Source organism: Haliotis rufescens, unplaced genomic scaffold (genome assembly GCF_023055435.1).
Source record: "Haliotis rufescens isolate VD_foot unplaced genomic scaffold, xgHalRufe1.0.p SCAF_17, whole genome shotgun sequence".
Taxonomy (NCBI): domain Eukaryota; kingdom Metazoa; phylum Mollusca; class Gastropoda; order Lepetellida; family Haliotidae; genus Haliotis; species Haliotis rufescens.
The window spans coordinates 3,675,770-3,694,929 of NW_025963857.1; the positions used below are offsets into that span (position 1 = coordinate 3,675,770).

At 40.0% G+C, this 19,160-nt stretch overlaps 1 protein-coding gene across 6 annotated transcripts in view; it reads left to right on the forward strand.

The window, feature by feature from the left end:
• The first annotated feature begins 820 nt into the window (after positions 1–820).
• LOC124145828 (inositol 1,4,5-trisphosphate receptor type 3-like) overlaps positions 821–19,160 on the forward strand; it is a 180,350-nt gene continuing 162,010 nt past the window's right edge. For 4 of the 6 annotated variants that reach the window (XM_046515963.2, XM_046516046.2, XM_046516129.2 and 1 more), the window contains exon 1: positions 822–1,026. The gene's annotated coding sequence lies outside the window, so the exon portion shown is untranslated. Of the gene's footprint in view, positions 1,027–19,160 lie in introns of all 6 variants that reach the window. The other 2 variants (XM_046515808.2, XM_046515885.2) reach the window with 1 other exon arrangement.

Below are 19,160 nucleotides of genomic sequence, written 5' to 3' on the forward strand. Positions count from 1 at the left end.
CCTTACTCAGGAACAGTGTCCAGATGATTTCATTTGAAATGATTGGTAGCATCTAGCAAACACGAAACACGATCAATGCAGAAAGTACACGCGATAGGAACACACTGTTAGAGAGAGATTCGTATCGACACGTCCTATGCATTGTCCAGTTAACGTTTGAGTGGCACTGAAAAAAAAAGTGCTGTTCTTTGTCTTTTGATAGGACATCCCATATTAAACATAGCGTATTTGCCAAAGTGTATTGGATTCTTCAGTTATTTCCCAGCTTGACTTCCACTGAAAAGATGAATCCAGTCAGTAAGTGGTCTTTTACTGTCTCGCCTAACTACCTAACACACCCAATCTCATAAGAACATCCGCAGTCTTAACACGGATCGATGCTGTGAAATGCCTGTGGTAACACACACGCAATTTTTGTTTGATAAATTCCCCTAGATATCTGTTATGATATGACGATACTTAACAGATCACAAACAGTGAAGCGGCATTAATTCACCAACACAATTATGACCAGTCCCCCGAGTCGGCCATGTTCGATTGATGAAACAAAGCACACGGCAGGCGAGCCTGCGCGCCCACAGCACGCACCGTGTTGCTCCAACTCCACTGCTATTAGCGATGCGAGTAAGCTAGTAATTGTTGCGTTAGACACATTCCTTGTGATTGTGAAAAGCCTACCAACCCTGAGATGAATGTTGGTAGTAATGGACTGGCTGTTTCGTTTGATTGGCTGATGAGCGATTTCCAGTCGTTTCCCTTTTCTGTTGGTGCGCCATCTGCCGGGCTGATTTGATTGGCCGCTCGTCAATTTGTGAAATTCGATTCCTCCTGTGGCAAAAGAGATGACTTCAGTAGTGATCAAGTCACAACATTGCTGAGTTTGGGATGTAAATTTAACGCCTATGTTTGTGTGACTTTTTTTTACAATTGTGATATTTCTGAGGAGGTAACGAACGGATTTTCTACCGCCCGGAGAATGTAGGCACGTACAGCACGTGTTGTACCTGACGTCGAGTTTACAAGTCGGTAGGTAAACTATAAGTTGGACAAAGTTTTGTGACTCTTGTGGGAGTATTATATAACATCACAGACACACTGTACATGCTCGTGGGAACCGAGTCAATCAATTCTTTTAACTAAGTCTTAATAACATTATATCTACTTATATTATTGTACAGCTGGAGGTGCACAAGCATTTCCCAGATGCATTGGTGTAGCATGCTAAACAATAATTCCTATCTCCCCTTGGTACTCTGATCACTGACAATGATGAAGGTAAACCCATATACATGATGACATTATGTTTTTGATGTTGTACAATTTTTTTATCACTATTCTCCCGTGATACTGTTAATAATTTTATTAGATTTGAACTTTTTATCACAATGCAATAGGATCTGATACGACATAAACATTCTTCTTGGTAATTTAATTTACATGTCAGCCCATATGATTCAAGGCATGTAAGTACGAGTTCGAATCCCATTTGTCGGGATGTAGCTGTGCTTCTAAAGGGTTCACTCACACCAAGGGATATAATAACAACACACTCCTTTCAATGCTAATAAACATCAATATGTTGTATAGTCTAGTATCCAAGCAGGGAGCGTTGGGTATGTTGAAATTACGAACACTTCACCTGTGATTGTATAATCTATAAGTCTTTGCCCATTGCAAATACAGAAAGAGAGCATGTCGACTGGCATCGATGGCAGTGCACCGAATACAGGTGTAACTCCCTCCTCTCTCGCTTGTGCAGTTCAACAATTGTAGCTATTGAAGTATAAATAACCAAGTATGGAGTTCTCGCGGGACCATGTTTGACGTCTCTATTGAATAATGCATTCGTGTGTGTCCAGTGCGAACCGAGAGCTGCTGACACCATGTCGTATATTGTATTAGTTTAGTGTGTGACACGTGTGCCTTCTCTGACATGGCGCTCCTTACGACTGTTACTGTGCGTAAGCCATCACCAGTGAATACCTGTAGACAACATTCCATTTTTATCCATTCACAACCCAGTGACACTCACCATATACACTGGCAACATGGTGATATGTGTACATTCTTTACCGTTTAGTAATGAGGCTGCACCCTCGTACATATACAACAACACTATTCGTATGTACAATGGCAGTGGCGGTTTGGTAGCCTAGTGGTAAAAGCGTTCGCTCGTCACGCCGAAGACCCGGGTTCGATTCCCGACATGTGTGAAGCCCATTTCTGGCGTCCCCCGCCGTGATATCGCTGGAATATTGCTAAAAGCGGCGAAAAACCATACTCACTCACGACAATTGTTCTGTACCCTGGTAAATATTATACCACTGTACACGCGTATATGTAAGGCCAGGGCTCACTTATGTCGTATGCTATATCCTTAAAATTACAATGCTAACATGCTATTGTTACAGTATCCAAGCGTATAGATGGTGGTGTATTATGACAATGTCCAACCATGCATGTCATTTAAATTTGGAGAGACTAATTATTGTTTTCATAATTACATTTTTCGCTCATTATTGATATTGTGTTTTTAATTTTTCGGTATTGTATCGTTGTTTCTTCGTCCCAAGTACATAATGTAAATATAATGCTTAATTTCACATACACCTGTCACCTAAAAATGCCTATTATTCTCTTCTAATGTTTGAATGTACGCTGTCATAACGGCGTAAAATTCCAAACCGCTCGCACAGCATTGTAGGCTTAACAAATTCAGCATGAAAATACCACTGTACGCATGCATAACCATCATTATTATCTGTGTAACAAATGTTTTAGAACATTTTACCGCTTTCTAAATGGCATTGTGTAGTTATTGTTAATTATATTCGCATACATTAAACTACGATTATAACGAACACGCTTATGACGAACTGACCGATATAACGAAGTTATATTTTAGTCCCGGCCATTTGTTGTATATATGCTGTATATATGCTTATAACAAACTACGGTTATAACGAACTAAAATAAGTGGTCCCTTTGAGTTCGTTACAACCGTAGTTTACTGTATTTAGATGCTTATCTCCCGTTGGTGCCATTCGTTTCGGTACGGCACCTTTAACACATGTAACCTGCGATTCTTGTTATTTTATGCTGTACAATGAGGTACTCCATAACAACCAGGCCAAGCCCTTCCCTCGCGGGAACCCGAAGCCCGACACCAACGCTTGACTATGTATAGATCGATGTGCTCAGATGTCTATTAATATTAAGATTAACCTGAAAACTGAACTGCAACTAATGAGTCTATGCAGGCATTCTGTGTCTAGTGTCAGTGACAATCAGTATTCCACGTTTTGGATTAAGTAAAATTCGTTTATTCTAAAATCCTCGGTCTTCTCTGTGTGGTATCAATGACATTAAGTATTCCGCATTTTGGATCAAGTAAAATTATTTGATTCTAATATTCTCGGACACCTGCTGTGAAGATATCCCGTTTCAGGTTCGTTTGAATATATTGATTTTCAGTTAAGGTGTAATTAAAATTGACCAGGATATTCTTGAAGATGCTTGTTCGCACAGGCGAAAGGTGTTTTGAAAAATGCGTCTGGGCTTTTATGTGGAAAACAAATCGAAAGTTTTTAAGATACATTTATCCTTTAATATAGCATTATGTGTCGTTGATATATCGTGAATTAAGAATAAATAGGATTTTGTTTGTAAACTTACTTGAGGAAAAAACAACAACTGGTACATGGGTCGTTCTGGGGTAGTTACCTCTGTGTTGTACTGTTCAACTGTCACGGAGTGAGTGAGTGAATGAGTGAGTGAGTAAGTTTGGTTTAACGCCTCTTTGAACAATATTCCAGTTATATCACGGCGTGTCAGCTTAATGTGGGAGGAAAGCCTGAAGTGATGCAGGTATCAGACCTTTACCACTTCGATGAAACCCCCGAGCACGGGTATGGTGCTGACAAACCTAGAAACATAATCAGGGCGAACCGGGATTCGAACCCAGGTTTCCGGCGTGCCCAAGGGACGCAACTCTGCACAGCTAATCGCGGCGCCTTAGACGACTGGGCCACCCCTGCCCCCCAAATGTCATGGACTGTTTGTCTACAATTATCAATTAATGAACAAATCGTTAACTGATATATAGGTTAGCTCCCTAGGGAGTCCAGCGGGAATGTAGGTCCCCGGTTACCTATGCTGGTCGTAAATTAATCGGGTGGTGTCCTGGTTGATTGCATGTCATCGTACGCCGACGGCGTGAATCGGTACTCATGCTTTCACCCATTGGTTTGTCCGGTAACAACTCGATTAAATGCAGCTGTAACGTTGCTTAGTACAACAAACAACAAACAAACAACATGAATGTGAAACCATTCACAAAAATCGTTTACGAAGTTTTAAGCAGCATAAGCAAATTTAATAAATGTCTATACAAATTCATTGGTATGCTATACAGCGTGACAACACATTGATAGATATTATAAAACCATAAACCCAATCATTTAACGTCGCCTTGCGAAACACACAACCCTAAAATCACAGTATCGATCGATTTGATATAAAATGTAGCAAATGTATATTTCCTAAAGTGAATATGTTTTTATGCCGTTTTCCCCTCTATACCAGACATATCTTGCTGGTTACATGTTTACATTGAAAAGTATATGGGCCTTGTGTCAACATTGTCATTTAATCACCTTTTAAATGAATGATGACCATTTAAATGAAAGGAGTAATTTAGGTCACCTAAACCCATGACTCAAGGTTGGGTTAGAACTCAGAAGGTGACCAAGGTTATTCCTGATATTTCTGTACAAAGGTTTAACTCGATACTAATGGTGACGTGGCGCCAGTACCAGCTTCCATGTACATAGCGCTTGATGTCTTTAAGTGCTAATTACCATATTCTTCTTGACCTCCCAGGGGCGGTGGGGTAACCTAGTGGTCAAAGCGTTCGCTCGTCACACCGAAGTCCTTGGTTCGATTCCACACATGGGTACATTGTGTAAAGCCCATTTCTGATCCCCACCGTGATAGAGCCAAAAGCGGCGTAAAACCATATTCACTCACTCTTGACATCCCAGAGGTAACCCATATCTTGATTGCATCCGTGAAATACTCTGCTGTTAATATACACACATAAAACCATACCCGACCGCTCCCTCTCTCTTAGCTGCTCAGCGTTCGCTCGTCACGCCGTAGACCCGGGTTCGATTCCCGACATGGGCACAATGTGTGAAGCCCATTTCTGGTGTCCCCCGCCGTGATATTGCTGGAATATTGCTAAAAGCGGCGTAAAACCATACTCACTCACTCTTAGCTGCTCAAGGTTCATTTGTAGATAAAAGTCAGTTCATTAGCGATATTGTTTTACACCGCACTCGCTAATATCTCAGGTATATCACGTTAGATTGTAAATAATCGAGTCTGGACTAAACAAACCAGTGTGCCATAGCATAGGCAGCTATTCACGTCTTTGGCCGTAATAATGGTAGACATTTCCATTAACGCATCAGTGACAAAAATGATGTCCGAAGCAAATCCCTATTTTGATGCGTACCATGTGTTACCGTGTCTTTTCGGGAGAACATATGACTTGCCTTTGCATGTGTTTGTGACGGATGCCACCGGTGGGGCAGGATACGCTCACATTGTCTCGAGCACCTGGTATCATCGCTATTTCATAGTGATTCACATTTAAAAGCGACAAAGGCCTGTCTATATTCATAAAAAAATCTCTGCTAAAAGCAGTCGATTGTTCGATTCCGACTATATCATGAACACATGTTTATGAATCACTATCAAATAGTGATGATACCTTGTTTTGACTTTGCCAATCCGAGCAGAAATTCCGAAATATGCATAAAGTAGACAGATCCGCAAGAAGGGGAGCACAGTTGGTGCCCGTGAGGATGCCTACTTCTTGCCAAAATAGCTTACCCCAAAATTGTACGTAGATGTTATCAATTAGGAAGTCCAGCATTTCACACATTGTCTTCTCAGTAAACTTCAGATGGCATTTGCTTTCATTTTTGACAAATTGTCGTGAATCTCTGAACATAGATAGTAACTGCATCTGTGTACACCACGTTTTGTAGCAAAAGCCCCACGGATCAAGGAATGAAGTTTTCACTTAAGTTTGTCACGTGGGATAGTGGTGCACAAAGTTGAAAAATCAAATACACATGTTATTTATTCCACTTGTCTCAAATACTTTTTGTGAATATAAAGAAAGTCCTTCTTTGATTGTGTTAAGAATTATGGTTAGCCTTTGAGACAGAGAATTGGCGGTACATTTGCGGAACCCAGCAATATATCTCTCTTCGTACGGATTTTTATGGATCCTTGGAATCACGTACAAAGAGGAATGGACATGTCTTCAGGTTTTAGAGTCAAGTCGAAACTTGATAATACTGATTTGCATGATTTGGGCAGATTCCCTCCACAGTTTACATACTTACATAAGTTCTATGGTCAAACATATAATGTAGTGATGCTTACATATAATGGTTATGTTTGAGGTCTTGTCAGTAGGAACAACTACAAACTTTTCGTCTAGGACAGCCAGACTTCGGATGACAGCTGGTTGGGACAGGATGGGTTAATTCCAATTCCGTTTCATCTTTTAAGTTTGTGCATTCTACCAAAGACAACATCACTCTGAAAGACGTTCAACGGGCACATGTTCCTTTTGGCCCATGTTCAGCATACGCTTCGACAGCATCCATAATAATTTAAAAGTTGTGATCCAAATTGGTAGGAGGGGAGATTGACGTCGGGCAGAATAGTTTAAATATAAACGGATGGTCTACAGGTATATCTAAATATAATTTATCATTCTTCGTTACTTAAGATAATATATAATTGAGGTACACATTCTGTTTATTTCATCAGATTTTGATTACTGTTTTTTAAAGGTTGTTTAAAAGAGTCACATTACTTACATCGACTATGTAGAACTAACCTCAATCCATGTTTGTAATTAGCTTTCGTTTATACAACTCCCCCTGTTTTAAACAATTTTGTAGATCAGCTGTCATTTCGATTTCTAACACATAGAGGGTATCTAAATAAAAAATAGTTTTATTTATTTTATACATGTGTATATTGCACGGCCTTTCTACATTACGAAAAGGAAGTGTTATTCACAGGTCATACGTGAATTCGATATAGGAAATGTGCAAAGCAGATTGGGTCAGACGCTAAGGGCACACATCATAGTGTTAGTTTCACTCTCTTGACGTTTTGTCAGCGAATTCTCATATTTGGTTATTTCACACAAAATGATGACGGACAAGCATGAGACACATGAATGAAATGACCGACTATCACATATAATGTCATCTTTTCTATCAATTCTATTAACCATTTCCTGAACATAAATCCAGTCAGATATGGGAAATCATGAGAAACGCACATCAATATTTTATCACCAAGGTGAAGAAAGAAATAGATTGAAAATTTGATGATTCGATCGTCGAGTTTCTACAGCATCAGATCTTAAAGTCACAGTCTTCAATTTGATACCCGACAATTCCTCTCCAAACTAAGTCATAATAGTTCAACAAAATTCAATTTATCCTAAAAACATATCGATTACTATTGTAGAAATGCTACGAAATTCGTGTGTTGATGAGCCTCTAAAGCTCCTGGGGCGTGGGGGCCAATACCTCGAACGTTACTGTACGATGAGGGATGGAGTCGAATATATCAGCCTCCAGCATCCACAAAGGGGGAAGCCTTTATGCATATTTGATACAAATCGGGATTTAGATCGCTTCAGCGGCTACTGAATAAACCTTTACGAGTTGGAATCAGCAGTGCCTTTAACACTTGCCATATCACCGTGACATTAGATACAGCGTCGTTACCAACAACGGACTTACCACGTTCTTTTGGGCCATTAAACATCCATAGGACGCGTAACATCAAAGAATACTTCCCGTGTTATCAGGGACTGTAATGGACCTGTCGCTCTAATAATAATAATAATAATAATAATAATAATAATAATAATAATGCCACAAAACCCTTTCCATATCCAATATAGTAATCTCTGCATAAAGTCAGAGTCGATTGTACAATTCCGGCTATGTCATGAGCATGTGTTTATGAATCACTATCAAAAAGTTATGATACCAGGTGTTCGCGGAAAGGTGAGCGTATCCTGCCCCATCGATGGCACCCGTTACAAACACATGCACAGGCAAGTCAATTGTTCACCTGAAAAAAACATGGGAACATATGGAACAAGTCAAAATAAGGAATGGCATCGGACATTATTTTTGTCACTGATGCGTGAAATTTGGAAATGTCCTCCACATGTCAACCATAAAACTTTTTAAAAGCTTTACTGAGGCCTTGAATGTTGCAACCTTGATTAAACAACTTCTGAGCAAGAGTCGTATGACGCTCTTTTGAATCTTAGAAGAAAGAGCATGCTCGATAACTCACGAAGTCACTCACAAACTCATGAACTCACTCACGAACGCAGTCATTCTATAATATAGCTGTTTGTATGCACATGGGGTCAATATGTAACAGCTAAGATGTTGATGATATATAAGTGATGTTAAACGTCAAAGCTGTAGCGAGATTCGAATCGTATTTTGGTGCTAAAAAATGTAAATCGATGGGAATTTTAAAACAATCACGCAAATATTGATGTTAATGTTTACACAGTGATGCCTTGTAAACGGCATGGCTGGAGATTCATGAACTCATTAGTGCTACCTTTACCTGGCTTTTACCAAAGTAAACAAACCTAAAAACTAAAATTTAGGTTTTTTTCATCTTTTTCATACCGCAATTGGTTGATGGACGGTTTAAAGATTTGGCATAGTATGAACCAACAGCAGTGGAAGTCTTACGACTTTAGTTCTGTAATTGATGTCACAAGCGATAAAACTTAAAAAAAGCCACCTTCATTGTTTAGGAATATTGAAGGTTATTCAAGTCAATATCACGCACCAGAATACATTGAACCACACTGCACACAGTTCAAGATTGTTTCAAAACTCATTGCATGGAAGTATTGCGTGTGGGCGTATGTGATTACATGCCAATGATAATTGTGGTGATAATAACTTTGTAGTTGATATTTATGCAACCAATAGGTTCTCATTAGTGGATAGCCTAGTAGCATTAACTAAAGACATACTTTCAATTAGATCATATCAGAGTTTGACATCCCAAGTTTGAAACGCGAAAACCACGAAATGCAAGATCAGAGCTTCAATCATACATGGTTTTACCGATTATGGATTGGAATTGATCGATTTGTCAACCGTCCTCTGAAGCTGTGTCAATAGCACTCGCATAAAATTTCAAACATCATCAAGCAGCTAGAAAGGCTGAGACTTATTCTCTCACATATGCTCCTATAGATTATTACATCAGTACCTTTTTCACATTGATGTTTTATTCATCAACCTCTTATTTTGAAGACGCTGTATGAAGGGCATTCCGTTGCTTTATACGTGTTGAAATTTCATTTTTTATCTAAGAAGTTCAACAGCCCCAGTCAGTAAACATCCGTAGTGCGTGTTTATCCTACGTGGGCCCATAACAGTCGCGCGTATTTTACTCTTGGAAGAAAAGTTCAGATTTGTTGATAAACACAACACAACTTTGTAAAACATGTTCTTTCCAAACAGGTGTGCATGTGTAGGAGGGCTTATGATAATACAATCTCCATTTTGTAATGAAGAGTGTTCAACTGAAGGGCTCTGTTATCATTGAAATGAATCGTAACTACATTACGTTAAGTATCATCTGATACGTCAACACTATTTTAAATGATCCTTGTAGTTTCAACCAACAAGCAGGCGTTGGTGTGTGATCGTATGTTAGGTACAAGGTAGACATTGATTTGCTTCAGTGTTACATATTGCTTGGTATTAATATTGTGTTCATCATACAAGGATTTGCTGATCGGGGCTTGAACCTAGATTCTATTATGATCTTAAGTTTATCAATAATATACAGTGCTCGTAGGTTTCATCAGTAGTGAGGGGCGGTCGGGTAGCCTAATGGTTAAAGCGTTCGCTCGTCACGCCGAAGACCCGGGTTCGATTCCCGACATGGGTACAATGTGCGAAGCCCATTTCTGGTGTCCCCCACCGTGATATTGCTGGAATATTGCTAAAAGCGGCGTAAAGCCAAAACTCACGCACTCACTCATAAGAAGGGAACGTTCACACCAAGCAAATCATGTAAAAAATCATGCTCAAACACCCAACACACTCTGCAGTTAGCCAGGGAAGTATTGTATGTTAAGCGAGCGAGTGGATGGTGTTTAACCTCCCTGTCAGCCATAGTCTTGTTCGACTGTTGGCCTATCAGACCAGTAACTGAAATCATGAACAATGGTCAACTACATCGAAGCAAGATGGCGCACATTCGGCCACCGAGCGTCAACTCTCCATCCTCTTTAGTCGGCTCCTGTAATAAGCTCTGGATACTTGGGACCTGTCTTGTCCGAATCCCCACGTATCTATCGATGAAGCAAATATCATGAGTTGGCATGTTGTCATCGGGTTTGTATTTATGTTGTTTGCTGTTTAATACTTTCAACAAAACTCCAGCTTTATATCATGACGGTCTGTCAATATCGAGTTTAGACCAGATAATCCAGTGATTGACATCATGAGCATCAATCCACACAATTGGGATCCGATGACATGCATCAACCAAGTCAGCGAGCCTGGCTACCCGATCCCGTTAGTCGCCTCTTTCGATTGCTGTTTACATATATTCGCCTCTGCTTTTAGCACATATTTCTTGTGAATATGGGAAGGGTTTAAACTCTTTTATTGTCATATTTTATATGTATATATTATATAGATTTCGTCGACGTTGAATTTCCAACATAACCCTCGACACCCGGTGCTATGGGAAGTATGGTGGTACTAGCAGTACTTGTTGAACCTGATTGCAACCGGTTGTACTTTTAGATTTGACTCATAATGTAAAACCAGATTAGACTGACATTGTGATTCTGAAACCGGTTGTACTTTTAGATTTGACTCATACTGTAAAATTAGATTAGACGGACACTGTGGATCTTAAACCGATTGTACTTTTAGATTTGACTCATACTGTAAAACCAGATTAGACTGACACTGTGGATTTGAAACCGGTTGTACTTTTAGATTTGACTCATACTGTAAAACCAGATTAGACTGACATTGTGGATCTGAAACCGGTTTCACTTTTAGATTTGACTCATACTGTAAAATTAGATCAGACTGACACTGTGGATCTGAAACCGGTTGTACTTTTAGATTTGACTCATAATGTGAAACCAGATGATACTGAACTTGTAGACGTGACGACGGTTTTAGTTCCAGAGAACTAACATTTGAAACTGGATGTAATCCAAGATTAGGTTAATGGCGTAGATTTAAAATCGGGGAAAGTGCAAAATTAGATTTACAGTGCAGATTTGTATAATCCAAGCTGTTATCCAAAAGATTGTAGATATATAAAACAATCTGCATTATCAGTTCCCATATCATAACATTAGGATAAAGGATACAGATGTGTTTGCGAATAAAGCTGCCTGGTGATATTCAGATAAATCCCACTTAGCTGCAAATCTTGTGCTTGACGTGAACACTGGTGACCAGTCGACCAATGCGTCGCAATTCGTCATGCAGAGTTGCGTCCCTTACTCGTGCCAGTATCCCACGATCGTGAGTTCTAATTCAGGAATCGCCCTGATACTGATCCTATGTTTCTCGGCGCCAGTGTGGCAAGCGTCAACGTCCCGCAACACCCACGGCATTCCCCCAACAACACGCTGACACGCCGTGAGGTAACTTCAATACTTCGCGAGCGGCGTTAAACCCGACACGCATACCGTTGTAATTGATGTCTCTGCCGTTTCTGGTATCCTGCTTGCATCATGGTTCCCTCGTCCACTCTGATGAGATTTCCACATCTTCTTGTCCGTCTGTGTAGAAGACAGGATGCGGCTATCAATCAGGTCGTGGTCACACGATGCCAATGTCACCGCGTTCTAAGTGTTTGGTAATTAGGGAGGGGTAATTAGGGATAGCCGAGTGGTTAAAGTGTTCGCTCGTCACGACGAAATCCTAGGTTCGATTCCCCACATGGGTACAATGTGTGAAGCCCATTTCTGGTGTCCCCTGAGGAAATATTGATGGAATATAGTCGGAATTGTACAATCGACTCTGACTTTATGCAGCGTTTACTATTGGATATGGAAGGGCTTTGTCGCTTTATTTGTCTCTTTTCTATGTCAGTTTAGTTAAGGATGGCATATTTTAGCTCAAAATCTCCACAGCGTCTAAATATTGACGTCTTTGTGTTGCGAAAATACGTGATTATATTCCTCAGTATGTCCGCCCCATATTTGTGCTTATGTGAATTTTCCAAAGTAAAAACGTGTAAGACCTTCATCACTTTATGGGCTTCCTCCCACCATAAGCTGCCATGCCGTGACACAGTTGAATCATTGAATACACGGCTGGAAGTGATATTTACTCAATAAATGACCATCCGTCATTATTTTGCCTTGTCAATGTGGAACTAACAATTGTTTACGGGCTAGTCACTTCCGACAAAGGGAGACAATTAAAGGGGAAGTAACTCTTGCATGACAATAGTTCCGTCAAAGTGTTATGTTCACTGCAGTGAAATATCAAGTGTTTTGTTCACTGCAGTGAAATATCAAGTGTTATGTTCACTGCAATGAAAATATCACTTTTCTCAACTTTAGAAAACTCAGTCTTTCACGCTGGAGTAAATAATAAATAGTATGTTCATTGTGTTATCGAAGGCACCGGACTCGTACGTGGTGGTTGGTAGAATTAAAAAGGTAAACACCTCCGACCTACATCCGTTTGGACATTTCTCTCACATGTCGTTAATAACAGTTTAAAGGCTTTTTCGACGAGTGTTTATATATTTGATACCTAAACACGTGACGATGAGATTCTCTTGTTATCCAAAAACATTCTTCCAAATTTTTCAGCCAGTAAATAGTAATAACCAGAGTCTTGGGTGGAAAAATACAGCTCATGAACTTTAGTGGCAGAGTGAGTGATGTTATTTGCTTTGACGTCATGGTATGGATGACCTCACAAGGGTCTGCAAAGCACTGTCATGGAATTTTAATTGTAGCGATATCTCGCCCAGGCGATTTATGTTAATATCTCCCCTTCCCCTGCACTGTCTGATCAGAATGGCGTTTACTGTACACGGGAACCGACCACAATAACATGTACCAACAAACCAGGTCGCCCCCTTGTCGGTCAGGTTGACATGTAGGGATACAAATTGCTACTGCCTTCAGGATGTATTTGTGAAATTTGCATCTACTTAACTTTTGACCCTCTGCTGGCGCCTCCTTTTGATCAAAGCTGACATCTGTTATTCTTAATCTGCCATCTCTACTGCAATCATGAAGATGATCACGACTATCACTGTCGTGAAACGGTTGTTATTGCACATCAAACGAATACTACTGCATATCATGTGATCACTTTTGATCATCACATCTTTTTGCCAATCATACTTTTTGCTGATGATCTAAACAAACCTTAATAATGCCTAATGAAGGCAATCAAAAACACATGTTGTTGTTTTTTGTCACAAACGACATCATTGACGATTAAGCATTTTTTTTGTCACAAACGACATCATTGACGATTTAGCATCAGCGGACGAGTAGGTGCTTCAGAACGATATGAGTGTTCTTCTGTGTGTTATGCATGGCTAAATGTCTGACAATGGTCCTCAATATGACATTATCAAGGCTACCATCACGTATGTTTATTTAGCAAACTACAATATTGTATTTTACGGTTGCCAGTTTTGTACAGAAAACTAAAATGCAAATTGAATTCCGGTAGTTCTCCCGGCGCATAATGTTATCATTGTAGCGTGTTGACACTGTGATGTGACTATGCATTTCATGTGGAAATATCTGCATTGTCAGCAGTCCCAGGGGCCCCAAGCAGTCATCAGAGGGATGGAGAGACAACCTTGGTTAAGTGCACATTCACTTTCCACATCATTTCTATATTGAAACATACCCGCCCGAAACACCCGCTGTTGTTGACCTTGTGTGCCTATCGGTGAGCATCGGAGGCGGCCATGAATATAGATATGATAGCAATAAACAGTTATTAATCATGATCACTGGATGCAGGTAATTGCGTTGTCAAGTCGCCTATCAGGGGATAGGCTCTGGATATTTCACAGCACTGGCAATAATGGTTCATATAATATGCTGTATATTAATCCAGCAGTTACGTGATGTGGCATTTGTTAAAATACCTAATGCGTGCTTTCCCTTTTGCGAACACCTGGTGTCATGACTGATTTGTCGTGATCCATTCATATAATTTTTACTGCTATTCCTTTCACGCCCAATGGAATCTGTCGTAAAATTGGGGCTGGTTATTCTCTGGCATTGACTTTTATATTTATTTGTGTGATTCTAGGACTGTCACATAATATTCTAAGTGAAACACTTTTTCTCACTAGTATGAAGTAAAGAATTCTTTGACAATATGTCCTGAATGAGACGGATTGTAATCTGTTTTGGTTCTTCAATTACCGAAACAAAGTCTGCCTATTTTGTTCCGTATCCCATGTGTCTGTTAGTACTGCATGTGAAAATATGGAATTCCGCCATGAGACGATGAATAAGCGAGCCCAACGCCGCCCGAGACATTCGTTCAGTTTTATCACGCGAGTTCAGTGTTTAAGGTGGTCCCCTATGGTGACAACCACGAGCACGGGAACATATGACAGACCAAGGGCCTTAATCGGACGCCCTGGAATCTGGATATCTAATTACACAGCGTTTATGATATGCTAAGAGTTTAAAGATGTTTCCCCATTTGTGTGATCCATCTAAACTGGCGGGCAAAAGGAGATATACACCAACGTGTCATGGTGGCTAAATGTGTGTGTGCATGAGTTGGGTTTAACGCCGCTTTTAAAAGTATTCCAGTTATACCACTGCGTGTCAGCTTAATGTGGGAGGAAAGCCCGAAGTGATGCAGGTCTCAGACGTTTACCACTTCGATGAAACCCACGAGCACGGGCATGGTGCTTACAAACCTAGAAACATAATCGGGGCGAACCGGGATTCGAACCCACGATCACAGGCTTCTGTCATGCCGAAGGGACGCAACTCTGCACAGCGAATTGCGGCGCCTTAGACGACTGGGCCACCCGTGCCCCCGCGGGTGGCTAAAAAATGAAACAAACAAGAAATGGTTATTCGATGGTGAATATTTGATATCCGGGTTTGTAGTGTTTCGGCGACTTTTTTCAGCATAGTAACGTTTTGATAACGTTTGTAATTTGTTATTCAAATCCAAGTTTCAAGTGTATACAGTAAACTACGTTTATAACGAACACGCTTATAATGAACTGATGGATATAACGAACTGTTTTTTATCCTGTCCATTTGCTGTATATATTCCGTACATTTGCTTATAACGAACTACGGTTATAACGAATTAAAATTAGTGGTCCCTTTGAGTTCGTTATAACCGTAGTTTACTGCACTTTCTTTTGCCCGGCAGTTTATATTGACTAAGTAGGTTATTTAAGCTATAAACCAACGGGCACGTCAGTTGACGATGGAGGAATTATATTGGCTTGTTATGCAATTACGACTGCGAATCTAGCATATTAGCCTCCATCCTTGCTCAGATCACAGTCTGTCCAACAAATATAGCCGAGGCCATCATCTTGAAACAACACCTGCCTTCAATCAGAAGAAATTTTATTGGAGGAGTTGGGTTGATTTTATGATGCAGATAACAGCTGCACCCACCATATTTATAATGAGGTGGAATGAGCTGTCAGCTGGGGGATAAAGACACCCAACATAGACAAAGGAAAGGATGATTTTATGAGGGGGATAAATCATCCATCATCCTGAATCTATTATGCAGATGATGACTGACTTTGAAAGTAGACTACACACCCATAGTTGTTGTATTCATTATATACAACTCAAAAGAAGTTAAAGAACACCCGATTTCTTTCATGTGACCGTGAACAGTTGAATTGTAATCATAAGAAATAAATCGGATGTTCTTTAACTTCTTTTAAGTGGTATATAAGAACATCAAGATGGGTATAGTCTACTTTTCCAACGTCAATTAAAGAACACCTGATTTTTTCATGTGACAACAGATCAACTATAATCATAAGAAAAAATCGGTGTTCTTTAACTTCTTTTGTGTAGTATTCATCACATTCATATATACAATGCTAGACAGCTGTATTCCTTTATTCCACGAAAAGCATTTCTATATGATATTTATATGACGATGTATAAGTAAGGAGTACGGCGTATTTCACTACCCCTAACAATCGTCGAGTAGTATAGTTGAATGTATGTATGTTTCTGCTTCATACACATCGTAGAATGTTGTTGACAGGGAAATATGTGAGGATTCTCTAGGGTGAATCAGTGATTGAGATGGGTCTGACGCGGCATTCAACAGTAGTTGTATTGTATGACGGCGTGGCAGCGTGGAGGAAAGCCCAAAGGAGCACAGGTCGTAGACGTTTGCCACTTGAAACCCACGAGCATTGCTTTGATGCAGACCAACGATCGGGGATCTTATGTACTGTGAACTGTTGAAGACGTTCAACAATACTCACATGTATTCAAGACATGCGTCTATCCCAGAGCTGTCACCACGATCTGACGATTTGAGAATTCACAACATTGACTTTGTTGATGTTCAAGTAATCAATGCCTGCTAGAATGACTTCATTAAAAATACAGAAAGGACGAGTTCTAGATTCATGTGTGAGAGAAGAGAGGACATCAATACATGAGATTAAACAAGGTAGAGAGTGCAGTAATAGAAGAGTACAATAATAGAAGAGTACAATAATAGAAGAGAGTACAATAATACAAGAGAGTACAACAATAAATGAAGACATATATAGAGAGGACATTCTTCTACGCTTAGCATGAGGGCACACATGGTCAGGTGCTTGAGTGTTGCGGCGTTGTGTCATGTCATTATGGACATCTTAATGGGACCAGTTATTGATAATTCTCTTTCGGATATCGACGTAAAATGTTTCAGTGTAAGTGCACCTAACGGAGACCACTTACTGCAGATTCCGAATAAGTCCCAACTCACTCCAAGTGTTAAACTGATTAACCATATTTCATATCTTTTACCAATGTCGATATCCATTTTTAGATTTTCCTTCCAAAGGCCTTTTGCGATGCTGTTGTAATATTCACGTAAACACACCCTACCGTAAACAACCCACTGGTGTCTTACTTGAGACATGAACGACGAGTGGGAGTTGTTTATCTAACAATAAAATGGTATTGTTTTATTGTACGATAAACAATTTATGTCTTGTATGAGATATCAATATCATGTACAGCCTCTTTAAGGATGTTGATAAAATGTACAAGCTTTTAAAATATTTACCAAATTTTAATAATGATGACTTCGTGAATAGAATCCGACCTCGGAAATGTCGGAAAGTCCATTTTACGAACTGGGGGGTTAAGTTTGGTATTTCCAACATATTCTCACAATCCTCAAGTCGATCATCTGTTCCTTTTCACCTATTACCGATTGTCATATCTCTCCCACTTTTGGATGCGATCGTTTGGTCACCGCGTTTATCTGCGTAGCCCATCTACATCTATGGGAACAACGTTCTAGACAGTACCATCTCAAAAATAACGTCCTCCAATATATGACACCATCAAGTTCCGAGGGCATATTCGGTTCTCCAGAAATGACGTCGTGATAGAACAATGATTTATCGTGAAACAAACCCGCTTCGTTCTTCATTGTTCTTTGCGATTTACCTTATATAGATATCTTATATTTCCCTCTGTCCCGCTGTACTGTAATCAACAATTCATATTATTCACACAATAGAGGCACAGCCTCCAATACGTGCCACATACATTACCACGACTGGGTAATTACCCTAAGGATATACTCCTCCATCAAATATAGCAACAAAATAACATCTCTTAGTATTGATTTCTATATATATAAACTGACAATCAGATTATAAACAAGCAATCGACCGACTACCGTTGTAGTATTAATATACGTTAGCGAATAGCTCCATGACGCATCTGTGAGAACGTCCCGCAATGGCAAGGGGATGGTATGAACCGGTTTCCGTGGTAATAAGGCTGTGCAGACAGAAGTAACCGATGTATTAAACGTCCCGTTTCATAGCACAGTAAACAGTTTCTTGTATATGAAGCGACATCAGACGAAAGGGTGTTTCTAAAAATTGCTCAAAAAAATTCTGCTAAATTGGTTTTCTTTTTTGGGCCATGCTTTGACGTTTATCTGTGTCTCCGTCGGTGTTAGCTCATTTCAGTTTTGGAGAGTTATTGATCAACGAAGCCTGTCTCTTCCTCACTGCAGTTTCACAATAATGGACATATATATGTGTTTCTTGTTCTTCTGCTGATGACTTTCGTTCGTGTAAGGTGACAGGTCGTTTAAAGAAATGATGTTAAGTGAAGCGTCATTTCAAATAAACTCTCAAACATAATTACTCTCCGTTTCATTTATGCCAACAATCCTATAGGCGGGTCAAAAGAGGGTTGTAAAAACGTTGGTTTGATGGGAATAAATGCAGAGACCATGTTCCCCTTGCTTCTACCTCGTGTTTCAAATTTCAAAAGCTTTCGCTTTGCAATCAGCCACCATTCTATCCTAAAGAGCCCCCGTCAATGAGGCGGACTCAGGGGTAGAACCGACTAGGTTCAGCGCCTCCAAGGACGTTTTAATCATATTTATTTTGCTCAGAGGTTTATATCTCTCTGCTGACACGATCTCACAAACCTCCACCACTAACTGCTTTAACGTCAGTTTAGTCTTCAAAACACAGACGAGGGTGCACATGTACATATCCTAATACAGCTAATCATTGAAAATATTGTTATTGACCTGGTTACGCCTTCACTGCTGGTCTCTGGCAAATAAGAGAAATCAGGGCTGCTCCAAGATGTCCACTCACGCATCACCAAGACTGTCGCTACCTGTTGTAAAGTGTTTTGAGCTGCCGAGTAGACGTACGTATTGTTGCATGTGTTGAAGACGAAGCATGAGACGTGGTCGATGTAGACTTTAGTACCGGATATTTACATGTCAATTCGACGTTACTATCGCCTGTCTGCTGGCGGGCCATAGCCC